Genomic DNA, 13,154 nt, shown 5'->3' with positions numbered 1-13,154 from the left:
AGCCTTTCCTAGACAAAAGAGTGGATTGTGATGATTCCCACTTTTTATTCTCAACTGTTCAGAGTAAATCTCTTTTAGGATCTCCGAAGAACAAATCTTTATCCTTGCCTCCATTTCATTCAACCCAACTTCACCACTACTCCTGCAAATTCCCTAACTCAAGCTTTGCATTTCTACCTACATATTCCTGCCTTTTCTCCTATTATTTCTTCGATTTTTTTCTCATAATCCTGAATCTACAAGTAGCCTTCTAGTCATCCCATCAATCCCACCAGATTCATTCCCTTTGTTCTTGCAAAGGCCAATTTTCCCTCCTTACAGACCATAATCTGTAACAATGCTATTGTCTCTTTCCCACTTCAGTCATATGGAGACGACCTCCAATTTGCCATTTCCACATCTCCTTTCCATTAATAATGCATGGCCTGGCAAACCTACCTCGCTAACCCTGTACACTCTCTCAGTGCTTCCCATCCACAACCAAGTAGTCTGTTCAACTAACCTGCACAGATATTTGTCGTGAAAATGTAAACCTTCCTTCCCTTTTAAAGTGCTTTACTCTAATATTACTTTCAGCAACAGTTTCCTACAATTTACCTGTTGCTCCCTTCTTCTATGTAATACGTACTCTCCATCACCCAAAGTAAAGTTAGATTCTTTCCACTACAATATTATCATTCCTGCATGATATCTTCCCCACCTTTCTAAAATATTCCACCAGAGGCTATGTCTCATCCCTAATAGGGAAATAAAATGGTCCTAATACCACTCGATCCACTATTTAAACACTAAACTCCCTCTTCCACTTCTGTTTTCTGTCTCCACATATCAAGCCTTGAGTTCTTGAACCATGTAGTTATAGCATTCTACTCCCTAAATGATGCAGTATACACCAATCACATAATTTCCCATGCCAGACTTTGTTGATTTCCTCCTTGTCATTTTCCTGGAACAGCACCATATCAAACTGTTATCTTCTCAGCAGCTCAATACTTACCGATCTCACTGGAGAGGGGGTTATTCATACATCCCATATTCCACTCATCCAGCCTTACCCTACTACCTCTCTCTTCAGCCAAAAGGTCATCGACAAAGTACTAGACCTAGTAGGCTCTTGGGCTTCCCTTGTGGGACCTCAATTTCTGTCTAACCATCCATGCTCCATAGCTTCCTTATATGGGTCCTAACTCTCAGCCCCCACATCTGCACCCTTTTTGCCACCAAGATACTGCATAACCCTATTTATTTTCACAGCTGTATTTATTGCTCTGTAGGTAGCCACTGTCTCTTTTATTGTAATCAACCAACCAATAACTGAATTTCTGCCCAATAGGTCACCTTTCTCATGAAGTACATAACAGAATTCAGAATGTAACTGAGAACAACTTACTACCATATCTCCCTGACTGGTTCCATGTCTGAGACACTCACCTATCCTACAACAACTTTATAGCACTAGAAGACTGCCACTGTCCTGCTCATATAAGACCCTTAAATCTACCTTCCCCCAAGATAATCATGTCTACCAGAGATACCATGAATCTTAACACTTCATGACAAAGATTATCTTGCCTTCTCAGCTAAACCTGAACTTGTTAAGATTCTTGGTTTATAACCATTCCAGAACAGGCATTATTTCCCACTGATGACTTTTCCTCTTAAATCCTATAATTTCACTAAGGTTTGAACACCCTTCAAATTCAGCTTCCATACAGAAGGCCATACCCCAAACAAGGATAGCCTCTATCATTGCATTGTACTTTCTAGTTAATAATACAGAAGCAGTATAGAAACCCATGAAAACTATCAGCAAGTAAGTTGTACTTACATAGGAGTGACTGCATTTCTCCCTTTCAACATAACCCACAATATACCCATGCCGATCATAGAAAAAAAGCACTATTGTATTACTATTAATATACAGAACATGTGCTGTACCTTTTGCTGTAATTTGCTGTAATTTACAAAACATGTAGCCCATATAGAAACTGTCAAATGCAATTCAGAAAAAAATAAACAGCATAAATGTAGCGGCCATCTACTAACAACTATAATCTCAACTAGTCGCTAAATCTCCAAATTACCTTGAGGGACAAACTTGTCCCCTTTACTTAAAATACAATGAAACATTATTCGGCCAGGATGAGAACAAACCCACATACATGTTCCTTCCAAATAGACTTGGAAGAGAATTTTGACAGCCATATAAAAGCACATACCAGTATAGGGCTCGACTGAATGCTTTATTGCCTCATAGGATCTTCATGCAGTTTCCAAGCCCCTACAATAAAGTGACCTTCAACAATTTTCATTTCCTTCAGCTTCAAACTGTAGGGCTACAGCATGAGGCCTATAAGATACCCCTTCTCACATCACAGGAGCAGGCAGCAGCAATGTTGTACTGGTAGGTATCATTGAGTTTCCTACTTCATTAGAGAACATCTGAGGTGTGGGAGAGGCATGGCATCTTGACTTTAGGTGGTTTGCACTGAAAACATGGCCGAGGCGTACTAGAATTTAACAACACATTTGAAAACTAATCTCCTCCAAAGTCCACATTTAGTAACTGGCAGGCAACTTCCAAGAGTCAAAAATATGACATACCTCTCAACTGTACTGATTTTCTCCTTAAGTTTTTGGTCCATTTTTTATAAAACTATTTTTTTGGCAAATTAGTGACAAGTCATAATTCCAACTTCCTGGGTTAATCCAACAACACTTCAATAGGCTGAATAAGTTGAAAATAGCTACTTTTAACTTATTCAGCCTATTGAAGTGTTGTTGGATTAACTCAGGAAGTTTGAATTATGTCTAGTTGTTCACTTTTTAACAGTTTGTTTTTAGTGACAAGCCATTACAGACTGAAGTTAGAAAATAATGACAGGCATTTGAGTTTCAGACTTCATACCCTTCAGAAAATTCATGATAATGCAAAACCTGTTATTCTATCAACTTTCTACGTTTGTTCGAGCAATATTTAAAAATGGTTCCTATTTCTGGGCCTTTGTCCCACTTTTATTAATGGCTTTGTCCATATTTCTTGCGCTAAGAGGTTGAGAGGTATGATGACAATCCATCGTCATTGTCTATTTTAAGTCCTTAGTGATTATCAAGTTACTCTGATAAGCTGTCAGGTCATAACAGCCTAGGTGGATCTCTCCTCCTCCCCTGAACCTTATGCATGTGTTTTGTTAAAACTTCCACGTTGCTCATGAATCATCAGCACTATGAAATAATCATCAGAAGAAACACTGCACCATGAAAGGATTGCACCATTTCAGTCTCTTCTCTCATACTCTACATGGTAGTAACAATCCCAAAGCACACATTATCCAAAGGGTAGAAGGCATAATGCCAAAGGAAGTAAAAGGAGTACAACAGAGAGAGAGGGAGAGAGAAACAAGACATTGGCTAGCAATGTACTGTAGAGAAAATCAAAAATTTCCCTAACCCCATGATGGCTTTCACAGCAAACCCAATGGTAAGCAGGCGCATAACTTTCGCTCCTCTTACATCTACTCTTTCTGAGTCCACCTTCTGGTGTTTGCTATTTTTGTTTTTTTTTTTTAAACACCATTATTAAATTGTCACTTGTGACATATGCAAATTTACATTTATACAAAAGTAATCAAACTGCATTAACAAACATACTCCACATATATTGCTATATATCATATAACCTAAGCAACATTACATAAATTATTCCATTCCTGACCCTTTTTTAAACAAGAAACATCTTTATTAAACCATCACTTACGACATAAGCAATCATACATTTATATAAATGAAAAGAGACCTCACCAACACAATCCTAGTTGCAAGAATTTTACATCACAAACCATGCTGACAGAGCTGCAAAAATTATACATCACTTATAGTCTACCAAATCATTTTCAGTCAAACATTACACAGCTCATTTAAGTCCTGTCTTCTTTTAAACCTCATTCCTGCCCTGTTTGTATTGTTCCCACAATTCCCATTTTTCCTATGTAGTTTGCTCTAACCATTTTCTAAATATCTTAATTCCAGTTGTTTTATCTCGATTGCTATATTCACTACTTCTAACATCTTAATTGCACTGATGATATGGCCTTCTACTGTGAGTCATCCAATCCTCTCCAGGACAACCTCACAGAAGATAATATAATTTGCAAATGATCTTTTCTCCATAGTCTGTATATTTTCATAATTGGAAACCTGTTTTATACACACCTCTTCTTAAGATGCTTTGAAGTTTTCTTCTTGGACTTTTTTATCCTCCCCCAAAAGAATAAGTGCAATGTTCTTTCAACTTGCACCCAAATCATTCCGCAGTAATATTAGACAGAAATCCTCTGCTGTGGCAAGAGTTCTGCTGCCTGGAATTCCCAGTTATCTCATGTGTTTTGCACCCTAATTAGTGTGGTATGGAGTAGCGCAAGTTTGCTAGTCTTGCAGGGTGGTCTACTCTCTCTCTCTCTCTCTCAAAGTAAAGAACCCCTCACCTCCCCAGCAGAAGCTCTTCTTACCTTCACTATATGTTGCCTTCTGAGGGGAAGTGTGCCTCCATGTGCTGAATTCCCTTCAGCTTACTCTGAGACTAGCATATGAAAGGAGGGCAGGCTTGCTAGCCACAAGTTCCATGGGGTAAGCACCTAATGCTTCTGCTAAGTGTCATCCATGTTGTGAGCAAGATGCACCTGCCTTTTCCCAGGATTGGTGAACCAATAATGGTGACACCTACCCATCCTTTCCTACCGGCTTCTAAAGGAGCCTTAGCCAGTATTCAACTTGGGTCATCTGTGAGGTACTACAGGCTATGTCCCCCTGACCAAAGGGAGCTCAGCAGGTGAAGTGAGCCTGGAAAAATGCTATCTTAAATAGACAAAAAACAGGAACACAAAACAGCAAATTTATTGCATACATAAGTCAAAAATATACTAGCTTTTGCAAAAGAAAAAAAAATCATCAGGCTTTAAAACAAATAAGTAATCCAAGAATTAAATACATTTTAAAAGAAATCACAGGATTCCAATTAACTGGTGCTTATCTCCTATACTGCTTCAATTTTAACTTTGCTTTAACTGATGTACTTCCATTTAACCCTTCAAACTAATCAGCCTTAAATATGGATATCCAGATATATTCATTATATTCTGTTTTTGACTTTACATCCCATCATTTCTTGTTTCATGAACATTCTTTAAAACTACAAACTTGAAAAAATGTCTACTTTCAGTATCTGTAAAATGTTTAAAAAGTGCATTAGTGTTAATTCCCCTCCATATATCTGATAAATGTTCACATTTATCTTTAAATCTAGATACTTCTATTTATTTTGTAAACTGTATCAATTAATATCAGTATTGTCTGCTTGCGGTGATTCTGGAGTCTCTGCTTAACAAACGCAGGTATTAAGTCAGCCAAGAATTAATGCATTATATGATAATTGATGTGCTGTTCCTTCTTTAAGTTACAAGGCTTCATGCAGCAAGACAGCAAGATAAAGATGAGGTAACAGAATATTATTACAACTTCTTAATGCTCACTAAATCACTTTCTCAACTAAAGTGAATTATATGTGCCTGAAAATACATTAATGTGTGCAACAAATCAACCGGATTATGAAGTCAGAACACTTATGTGAAAATGTATTAAGTGCTCAGCTCTAGTAATCCGTTTGCAGTAAGATTATTTTCCATTCATTTGTTTGATGGCTATGCAAGAGGATAAGTAAGACATTAGACATTAACAGAAATCCTTTTTTTTGTGTGTGTATTAATGCAGAATAAAATATTTTACTGTGGACGAGGGCTATTGCAATAAAAAATTAAAACATTTATATGGTTTCCAGGGACACCTTCCAAGAATACTAACAGCGACTAACTATTTCACACAAAACAGTCTGGAAATTGATATACTGCTCTGTACATCCTGCTATGTGGCACACCTCTTCAAGCTGTAGTTAACTAATCTAAAGTGGAGATGGGTTATTTTTAATAGCTGAATATGTGGTGCACTGTTTTTTCCTGCATGGTACGTTTTCTAACACTGAAAGATATGCAGAACACAGACTTAAAAGTGGTTAAGGAGTGTTTTGGCAAATTATCTTAGTTATTGAAATGAGCTACTGAATGACTTTGGCAGGGCAGACACTTGCAGCTTGACCTTAGTTGCCAGTCTTGGTCCTGGCTTGACATGATGGTTCTACTTCCAAAAACAGACGCACTTAGCTTGGCAGTGCTTTAAGGTAAGATCCAGCTTCACTTAAGTGGATCAGCTGGAGACACAGTTAATTGAACTCAGGCTCCACAGCCTGAAATCAGAGTAACAATACCTCAAGAACAAAGCTGCTATGCAGTATAGGAAAGGAACAACATTTTTTTTTTTTAACAATAAAGATTTATTATGGGGAAAAAAAAAAGAACAACATTTTTTTAATGCAGAAACAGGCTGCTCATTTAAGGAATATAGCAATAAAGCAATGTGCAGTCAGCCTGTAAAATTATTTTACGATGATGCAGCTCTGCATAAAAGTGTTAAATACAAGTTCTCTTCACTGACACTTTAGTCTAAAAGCAGTATTAGACTATTGACTACAATGCAGGGAGGTGCTCCTTTTCCAAAGCCCTGCAGTGCTAGAATGTTTAATTTTCAGTCAGATGAATTTGTTGTCATTATCCCAGATGGCTTCAGTTGCTACAATACAAATGTCTTAGAAAAAAGAAGTATTTGAGAGAGCAAGAGAGAGAGTGAGAGTATGCCCTCTGTAGAATTCCAGGCACAACTCAACAGGCAGTAAAATTTCACTTTTTATTGCCTTCACTATTTGAGCCAGCAGGCTTAAATCAAGAACAAACTGTCAGGTCGTTTGGGAGATACAGAATTAAGGTCACAACCTTTCATTTAATTTTCCTACTACCTTCCATGAAGTGCAGGTCCCCAAGATAATGCTTATTTCGACAAGAAATCATTCCAACTGATCCGAGCTGTCCTGTCCTTTAATGGGCCATGATCCACTGCATGCACATAATGTATGTTCAGGGGCTACTTTCTAGAGGTAGGAACAAGCTGTTTTGCTTAAGGCTTACAGTTAAAAACTTAAGACTTTAACCACTCAGTTGAGGAGAACACTTAAATCAATTTAATTCAATTTAGTAGCATTAAAATAAATCTAAAATTGGCGGGGGATTGTATAAAGTGAAATAGTGTTTCTGAGGGATGGATAACAAAACTATATGACCCAAACAGCCATGACTGCTTGACAGCTGACAATTACTGCAGGAAAGTGAATAAATCCCTCTATTATAATTGTATCCCAAAATACAATGTTATGAGCCTGCTTTGCATTATGCTTTGTGCCTGGTAGTGTAATCTCTCAAGCACTGCTGATTTATATGCACCTTAAGACAATATATTATATACATATTGGTTATTTTCTATATCCCCTTCTGTAACTTGTACTATTCAAGCCAGATGGCACAAAACATTATTCCTAATTTCCAACTAATGCAGCAGTGTGGTATTAAGGGAGAGTGTTTGTTGTGTAGAAATATTAATAGTTTTTGAAGAGGATTAGCAGTATGCCTAAAGTCTAAAGCCCTTACGAAAGGTTATTCCATAAGCTAAAATACTAGCTGCACTAAAACACCTGGAGGTGGGTCATGCTCAGGTGCACCATTGTGTTTGATTCTCAGTGGAGGGCAATGGCATATGGGGGTGCTGTCCACTTGGATAGGGATATGGCTGATTCTTGTGTAGTAGTGCAGATACTATGTTAGCATAGACCATCACATACCTTTCCATAGGACAAGATGAGTGTGCACTGAGGGTGAGTCCTTAGGAGAAAACACTCCTCACTAGCTGTTATGATGCTGCATGAGAAAGCTTTGATCACCTCACTGTTTCCAGACATGCATTGCAGCTAATCCAGTTTATTTTTTCTAAGATGGAGTGTAGGCCCTGTGGATGAAGAGAGTATTTCTATATTCTTAAATAACACAATGTAAGCATCATGGCCCCCTCTTGAGGTATTAGATAATTTGCCAAATTTTCTTCAAGGCTACCTGAGAGTTATCCTTCCATGGTCTTTTCAGTCAGGATCTACTATTGCTGTGGTCTTCTTGCCCTGCCAGAACCATTCAGGTAAATCAGAAGATCCCTCCATGATCAGTAGTGAGTCTATCTTCAACTTAACATCTCCTTTCACAGCTGGTATCCACACAGAAAGTGGGGTTGGCATATTAGGATAATTAAACTAGTTACTTTACCTAGTAACAATATCACAGGACCTGAGACATAGTCTATTTCACTTTAAGAAAGTATTTGCATGCTTTTGCAAAACATTACTAAATGAATTATGTGAGCTTGAGTGGGTCATAGCATGGCAGAATGTGAAAAAAACTAGCTTGAAAAAAATGACCGCTACAAATAAGTATGTACATTGTTATATCTGTAAAACAAACAAGTGCAATAGAAAGCAATAATATAAATTAAAAAAGCTGCAGCAGAGTGCAGTGGCAGAAATGTAAAAGAGCTTTAGAAATATCAAACATGGCAGATCATTATAATTAGAATAAACAAGACCAAGTATGATTTTAGGAATCTCTGCAGAAACAAGGCACTCCCACAGCTACTTTTGTAGGAGATTCCAAATTTGTGGCACCTGATAAGCAAATGATTGAGAACCAGATGTTGTCACATTCCAGTATTCACTAAGAAACCTGGAGTGGTTGAGCTGGGCTCATGGGCAGACCGTTATGCAACCAACAAATGCCTGAGATAGGAAGGACTCGTATCAGGTAGGGCAAACAGTATTTTTTCATTCCTTCATCCATCCATTCATTTATTCACTGATTAATTTTCCTTCCATTTTTTATACTGGCTTTATCTTATTCATGGTCTTCAAAAGATTCAGAGCTGATCCTGGTAACCAGCAGGTTTAAGTCATGCATTTAATCATGTATAGAGATAGTTAATACATGCCTAAAATACAACTTTATGTATATGCAGACTTACGCATACAGATGCATGCACAGACTCGCACACAGATGCATGCACAGATACACACACACACACACACACACATACACACACACACACACACACACACACACACACACACACACACACACACACACACACACACACACAAATGCAAATGCATACAAAGCACAAGGCACAGTTTCAGATGTACAAGGGCATACAGGCAAGCAGGCAAGCACATACGCGCACACACACACACACACACACACACACACACACACACACACACACACACACACACACACACACACACACACAATGCAAACATGCATAAGGCACAGTCTCAGATATGCAAGGACATACAGACACACATGCATAAAACATATGTACACTAATGTGCATCCATTAATACCTCTAAGTTATGGGAGGAATCCTGAGAAAAGCCAATGTGGAGGCAAGGATGATGTACAAGTGACTGGAGCCAAAAACCAAACTGGATAACTAAACACAAAGACTCAGCAAAGAGAATCACTGCACTGTTGCATCATCCAGGAAAGAAACAGTTGTGTTATCCAGGAGAGAAACAGTGCACTGCACTGTTGTGTCATCTAAGAAAAAACCATCAACACTAAAATCTTGTGCACCAGATGAAAATTAAAAAGCAGTAATTGCAAACTACCTAGCAGAGAATAATATAATGGTATTATGATTTACTAGTAATAATAACATAAAGGGTTTTGGACTAATCACAAGCAGATAGATTTTGCATTTGGCATTGCAGTAGTCAGAATACAAAAAGCCCCAAGTGTATGGATAGCTACAGAAATGTCTGTAAAAGTATTAACTGCTTAATCTGAATGACACTTCTCAGGTGGTGATAAGAGTAGCATTACTGACACAGCTAATCTGACAACAGCAGGTGGTCATCAAGAATCACACCAAGATGACACACTGCGGAAACATACTCTGTCTTATTACTGACAAGAGGCAATGGGTCAGCTGTGATATCTCTGATAAAATGGCACGAACAGCTAAGGATTATTTGGTGTACTGAACTTCAGAAGCTCACTTTCCTACATTGTGGGTAGCATCCTGGTAATCCATAATTGAATTGATGACTATCGTGTACTCATAACACAAGGAAAGATAAAGCTATGTGTCATCTGTGTAAAATATACATGCAGACATACGATCATAGGTGTTTATCCAAAGGTGATTTCAAGCCTAGCCATTTCAACCCAATGTAATGCCATAGAAGTGTGAGTCAATACACAGGATTACATTTAGCAATGACTGCCCATGTCCAAGAGGGTTGTGAGTGCTATACCCAGTAATAATTTGATGTTCCCCATCCATTCACCCAGTTTCCTCTTGAACAGTGTCATACAGGTGCTCTGTTTCACATAAATTGGTAGCCTATTCCAAAGATGTGGCAGTCACTGGGAGACAAACCTGTCCCTCCAGCATGTATTACTTAAGTTGCAGGCCATATTTAGGTCCCTGGAATGGGTAAGTCTGGTCTCATTTGACTTACAGATGTGCAGCAAGTTCATTAGGTTTGGGTCTGAGATTGCTCTGTAAGCCAAGAATAAGTATTCCCTAAGACGTCTATAAAATACAGAGTATAATGACAGGGACTTTTAATTGGTCTGTGTAAGGCACATGCTGGAGTCCCTTGATTTCTTTGTTAGAAATCTCTGAGGTCTCTCCAATTGTTGCAGCTGCTTTGTATGGTACATGCTGAACAGGGTGTTATACTCAATTATGGGCCTAATTAGTGCAGAGTATAGAGGGGTTATAATCTCCTTTGCTCTCGAGATGATGCTTTTACTAGTCAAGTGTGCGACATAGAAAGCATTCCTTACTACAGTACACACATGATGGTCAAAGTTAATTTCACAGTCAACTTGTGATTTTCACTCCCTTACCACTTTGTGGGTACTTGGGGTATTATTGTTGAATGATATTGTGAAGGAACATTGTTTTTGCCGAATGGAATAATGATGCAATTATTTGCATTCAGTTTGAGACAGTGGCTAATACACCAGTCGTTGGTGTGTGTAATCCCCTCCTGGAGTATTCTGACATAATTTGGGGATTCAATAATTGCACCAAGTTTGCAGTCGACTGCAAACTTGGTCAGCCTGTGGCACCCTGCTGGTGACAAGTCTGTTGGTTGATGTGGAGTCACCCACTTTGCTAGTGTGTGTTCAGTCTGTAAGCCAGTTGGCAACCCATCTTACTAAAAAGGGGTTTGCATTCAGTTTGCTAAGTTTATCAGTAATGCCTAAGTGTGGATTTGTGTCAAAAGCCTTTGCCAAGTCGAGGTATGCTGTGTGCAGAGATTTGTCCTTGTGACCCCCCCCCCCTTATTTAATATTCTCACTCCAGGATTGCACTGCAGTGGGGCAGGGGCTATATTCCATTTTCAACCAAATTAACTTCGACCAAGTGAACTTTCAGTCAAGTGAGCTTTCAATGAAGTGAAATGCCTGGAATCATTTTTGACTAAGTGTAATTCGACCAAATGTATGTAATCCATTTAGAAGATATCCTGAGATGCTGTCTGGTCCCACAGAGGCTGTGTTTTGTGTTTTGGACAAGGCTTTGATGACTTGCTCTTCAGATATGTAAGGTGGGGATCAGTTTGGGGCAAGGTTTGTGATAAGTTTGGAGTGGATAAGGGAGCGAAATTTTTTGCCAAACCCTTCCGCTAGCAGGTTTGCTTTCTTTGTGGTGTGATGTGTGTGACATTAGTCACTAGTTCTGCACATGCTTGGGTCCTACCTTTTAGGCTATGTACATAGCTGTAAAAGGCCTTGTTGTTATCCTTGGCTGCGCTTGCTAAGTTTTTCTTAAATAAGCCCTTAAAGGATTTGACATATCTTATTTGCCTGTTGAGGCTGACAGGGGTGCTTTTCCGTTATTGGGGCTTCACCTTTGTCTTCTTGGACAGCAACTTTTTGCATTTATTGTAAAGTTTATTGATGCTGGATGTCCACCATGGTATCTTGCTTTTACTTGGGGCTCTGGCTTTGATTCATACTGCTACAGCAGTCTATACACTTATGCAAGTGATTGCACAGGGCTTTAGTGTAAGCTTCCATGTAGTTACCACTTCCAGCTTGGGGTGGGGCTTGGAATGCATTTAATCCTTCATCTAGGAGGGCATAGTTTGCCTTGGTGTAGTTTTTAAGTCTGATTTCACCCTTTGTGAGTTCCGGTGTTAGTGCCAGCTTGAAGGTGACTGATTTGTGGTCAGATTTAAATAAGGAGGGTCCAACAGCTGCGGACGTGCATCTGTTTGACATGTTAGTGAAGACCAGATCAAGTATGTTTGTTCCTCTTGTCAGGGTATGAACACTTTGTTCCAGAGCATTTGCATTAACAAAGTAAAGGAAATTTTCTGCTAGTGAGTTAGGGCTAGTGTAGGTATTCCAGTTGATAGTGGGATAATTCCCCAATAACCAGAGTGTTCAAGAATATTTGGATTGACTCCAGTTTTGTCAAGTAGGCTTCATGTGTGCCATGACCCATGGAGGGGGATCTATAACTGGCTAGGACCTGAAATGGGGTCTGATCCACAGTAGCCACAAGTGCACTGTCCCAGGGAAGGCAAATGTACAGTGTGACCTTACAATATAGAGGGTAGGGGAAAGAAAATGTAACTCCTGAACCACACTTTGAATGCTGCCAGAAATCTGCAAGTAAGACCAGTCAAAAATGTTAAAGAGTAGCTAAGAAAGACTAGAATTATTTGACTAGTCAAAACTCCTTATCAATTCTCTGTGCAAACAAAGTAAAGCTGTGTCACCACAGTAAAATTTAAAAGCTAATTTAATGGACTCTGTGATGACTGTGCCCTGGCCCAGCAATCAAGGAGCCTCAATACTCATCAATAACACCAGAGAGGTTGTCTCCTAGAAGAAGAAATGATAACTAATACACACAGTAAAGTACAATTTTCCTTAAGTGCACACAGAGATCACAGTCAGTCTGGGGCTGGTCGCTCCCTTGCTCTCCAGGTTCCCAATAAGACTCCCCACTGGCACAGCTATAGGGTCCAGATCTCAGCCTAGCTGGCAAGCTAACCTCCAGTACCCTCTCTGTCCAACCAGCGCTTTGTGTCCCTGCCCATGTAGCTGACACACCACACACACACACACACACACACACACACACACACACAC

The sequence above is a fragment of the Protopterus annectens genome, chromosome 1.part0, assembly GCF_019279795.1.
Source record: "Protopterus annectens isolate FY-2018-M chromosome 1.part0, PAN1.0, whole genome shotgun sequence".
Classification (NCBI taxonomy): Eukaryota; Metazoa; Chordata; order Ceratodontiformes; family Protopteridae; genus Protopterus; species Protopterus annectens.
Note: the sequence above shows the minus strand (reverse complement) of the source record.